The 4,477-nt window shown below is 41.1% G+C and overlaps 1 pseudogene; it reads left to right on the top strand.

Annotated features, from left to right (window-relative positions):
* Nucleotides 1-1,925: 1,925 nt before the first annotated feature.
* Nucleotides 1,926-2,759, top strand: LOC148034867 (germin-like protein 8-2 pseudogene; annotated as a pseudogene).
* Nucleotides 2,760-4,477: the final 1,718 nt, after the last annotated feature.

Genomic DNA, 4,477 nt, shown 5'->3' with positions numbered 1-4,477 from the left:
CCTTGTAGTGAAGGTGAGAGAAAGATAGGGTTAGGGAAGATAGAAAGCAATGATAATAGGAGTTATTATACATTACTTGGGCAAAGAAGGAAACACTTACATACTTTTTGATGTGACAAAAACGTACGGAAAGGTTGCTGGCCTATAGCACTTGTTAATTTTATAGCCTAGAAAATTTCATTTTGCCTCTAATAGGTGTAATAAATTAGCCATAGGACAAGGCAAAAACATAGTTAAATAGTCCATAAAGCTACATTATATTATGGGACTCAAATAATTCAACAATCCTACCAAGTTGAGAGAAAAGAAGAGACCAACCATGTTGAGTGAAGAAGTGGCTAGCTCACAAGTGTCAAGTTGGCCAATATGGTGTAGTAATTAGCCTTGGTAATCATCTAACTACAGTTACATACTTTATGGATATAGAGATTCTCCAACAAAGGATGACTATCTCCATATTAGAACATATACACTACAAGATACATGCCTCATACCAACGTTCAAAGCGACGAAAATGTTCATAAAAAAATTTGCCCCTCTCATCACAAAAAACATTGGTATTAGCGACGCCATAGAGCAGTCGCTATTATCGTCGCTATATGCATCGCTACTTGTGTCACTATCAGCATCGCATATGCAATACTAATAGCGATATAGTTAGCGAAGTATATAGCGATGATTTGCAACACTAACTGCGATACTAATAGCGATGTGTGTAGTAAATTTGTGACGCTAATAGTAACGGTTACAGGGGAAAAAATTTTGTGGCAGGACAGCAAGCTACCATGCCACAAATAGCACTATGTGCTTTATTTGGGCCATACAAAAGAGTTATAGTCAAGTATACAATGCTCGTCTCCATGAAAGAAAAGTGTACTTGAATCTATAAGATTGATAGATAAAATAAATACAAGATCACCTAATGAAAGAAACGGTACAATCATGGCAAGCTACAAAGGATGATAATAAGATAGTGTATAGAATCACATGATAAAAAAAGAGGAGGATGTGCGCTCCACGGATCAAAGGGTGAGCTATAGATCCTCGCCATCTGAAAGCTCATCCCACTACAAAGGAACATCAAACAAACTCTACAAAAAAAAAAAACAAATACACATCAGTCCACCATACATATCAAGTCTCTAGGCCAATGGAATCACGGTTTGCAAATGGAGTGCTATAAAAAAAACAAAATACAATTGTTAAGAACATGATTGTTAGTACAAGGGATACTGCAAAAAAATAAGTAACTAGAACAAAAGAAAAACTTACAAAGTCCTTTAGATAAGTCCTATGGGCCTTGTAGTGGCCATTTGCCATAGACGGGCCACGCTCATGAAAACATGTTTTGTATCCGTTTTGGAAAAACATCGTAGACGTTGGAAAACTTCAATAAACTACCCGTATCACAAGAAAGCCGATGAGAAACGATTAACGACCAAGTCGAAGGCCGGAGCGACTGGAAGCATTCCATGAACGAGTGAAAGACGACTTCATATGTATTTTACATAAGATAAATACTTTTTGCATACAACTTAGTTGAAACGTAGAGTCTCTTATTTTAATGTTATGCAGGCCGGATAAAACCTGCTGTGCGACAAAAAACCTCCCCGCGTGATTGGATCCACAAGAGCATGAAAGACCTGGTAAACAAGCTCATGACCTGGTATACGGACGATTATCCACGCATCTAGCTCGTACTACTTATATGGAATCGAAGGCTCGATCTTCCCACCATTCGATCACCGGCGCAGCAGTTGTTCATTCCTAGACGTTAGAAACCCCCATTTGTGCTTGCTGAAAAGCGTGATCTGTTTATACAGTATTCGCTGATCGGAAGAGGTTAACTAGATACTAGAGAACCATTCGGACCCCCGCTTTCTCATATCTACCGGCCTGCACTCACCATACGCAATACTGTATCCATGGCATCATCACTAAAGCTTGCTATGCTAATTGTAGCTATCACGTTGGCGCAGCAGCTCGTCGACCCGATAACTCGCACTGAGGCGGCGGATGAGGACCCCTTGGAGGACTTCTGCGTGGCTGATCAGTGGGCGCAGGCGGCCGGAATCACAACCGTGAACGGTCTGCTGTGCAAGAATCTCCAACAAGTGGAGGCCAAGGACTTCGCCTCTCCTCTGCTTCGCCAGCAAGGCCAGTTTAACAAGGCGCTCGGCTCCGCTGTGCAGCTGGCGTCGGCCCTCACCTTCCCTGGACTCAACACCCAAGGCCTGTCCGTGGCCCGCATCGACTTCGCGCCCAATGGTGGGCTTAACCCTCCACACGTCCACCCGCGTGCCACCGAGGTTCTCTTCCTTGCCGAGGGCACGCTTGTGGTAGGCTTCGTCTCCACCACCAACAACACCCTCTTCCAGCAGACCCTGTACAAGGGCGATCTCTTCGTCTTTCCCCGCGGTCTCGTCCACTTCCAGATCAACCCGGACAAGAAGAAGCCTGCCCTCGCTATCTCCGCGCTCAACAGCCAGAACCCGGGCACCTCCCAGGTCGCCCCCGCTCTGTTCGCCGCCAAGCCTCCGCTGCCCGAGGACGTGCTCCAGACCGCCTTCGCCATCGACAAGGACGAGGTTTATAGCCTCATTAAAAGCGTCGCCACCACACTGCCGTGATCATGTTAATTCGTGTCACACCCTCTCGACACATCGTTGCTACACAGTCGAGGTTTACAACCTCATTAAGAGTCGCTACCACACTTTTGGAAATCATTAAAAGTAATCCATCGATCGAGAGGTCACAAAAACATCCTGATATATGTCGCACTGTGTTAACACATTATTGCTATACAAATCAATATGCTTAGGCATTATTCTTAAAGAATCCATATTGTTGCCATTACCTTTCTTCAATACTGTGCCTTATTTTTACACACAACACTTACAAATTTGAGAATCATAAAAAATAAACCATCAAGAAGTCACAAAAATATGAGGTTTCATGTTCCATGCTTCCTAAGTTTGTTTATGAAAAAATTTATCGAAATGGGAAGCACTAATAACGTTACGCAATAAAAACCCTTCTATGCAATATAGTTATCATAAATATCACAATAATCACTATTATTACTACCTTATGGAAATTTTAAACTTCCCTACTACTACTATCGCTACTGCTACTACTACCACTACTATGATTGTGACTACTACTTTGATTTCTCCTTCTGCTTTGCTACTATTAGTATTATTTTTACTACAGCCACTAGATTAGGTGTCACTAGCCAATGTGGCACATATCAAGTCTTTATGTTAGCGAGCATAATTTCACCATATAGAAAAGACAGACACATTCAAACAATAAAGGCAATTATAATTGTATGGAGTAAATGCACTAATGCATGTTTAACTTTGTTGCTTCCCCAAGGATTCCTTTATTGAACATGTAAGATACTACATAAGTTCAAAAGAAAGGGTATTATATTTCGTAAAATTTACAAGATTATATTTAAAATTTAGATTTTTAATTTATAATTTTAAAAAAGTTATAAGTTTACTAAAGTAAAAGGAGTTGTTTTAAGGTCTTATAGCATATAAAGAAAGGGTATTTCTTAATATCCTTTGAATGCACATTATATAGATGATTACTTATAGGTAAACCCCCCCCAGGCTACTTCACACTCTAAAACCAACTCTAAGAAAATGGAGAAAAGAATGCAAGAGTGCAAGAAAACAAAAGACTTGATTGAAGCTTGATTCTATTCATTGTTGTACAAGTAGTGTTTATATACAAGCGTGCCTCATAAAGAGGTCAATGTGGAAGGTGGGCAGTTAGTGGAAAATGATATGCACTTGGTATGTGCTACATGATAAGATGATCATAAATGAGAAGAGTTTGAATAGATAATATTTGTTGACTTTGGAAGGCATACATAAGATATTTGAATATTCTTCCAACATCCCCCCTTAAATGGAGAAAAGAGGCAGATTTAAAAATGATTGCAAGGAATTGAGTTATTACTTTATATCCCCCTACAAAAAGGAACGTGTAGTCTATGTGTGTACATGGGATGACATTCATGTGGTGTGGTGTGTGTGATGTGTTTATGTGTTAATGTGGGTGGTGGGGTATGAGTGTGCTTGTGTATTTATGTGGTAGGGGTGAGTGTGTTTGATGGTTGATGGTGGTGTAACTTTGCGGTAGATGCAATAGGGCAATGGAAACTTGTGGTGGGAAGAGGTTGGAGGATGATAGTGGCTACTTGAGATAGCGGATGGGTGGCTTGTGGCATGTAGCATGGAGGAGGTGGATAAGAGAAGTAGGCACTAGTCATTGTGGAGATTGAGGGAGGTGAAGATGGGTATGGGGAGAACGATGGTGACTGGCAATAGTGGCAAGGGGGAGCCATAGGAGATGATGTTGAGTGGTAAAAGAAGGACACTACTAGCATTATGCTGATTTTCCAAGCTACTGTCATAAACTAGTACCTAGTCCCCTTCTTGTATAGCTCGTGGTCGAAGTCTTT

Source organism: Lygodium microphyllum, chromosome 6, assembly GCF_053477565.2.
Source record: "Lygodium microphyllum isolate KBCC chromosome 6, Lygodium_microphyllum_v1.1.10, whole genome shotgun sequence".
NCBI classification, from domain to species: Eukaryota; Viridiplantae; Streptophyta; class Polypodiopsida; order Schizaeales; family Lygodiaceae; genus Lygodium; species Lygodium microphyllum.
This window is presented reverse-complemented; position numbering and strand designations above follow the sequence as displayed.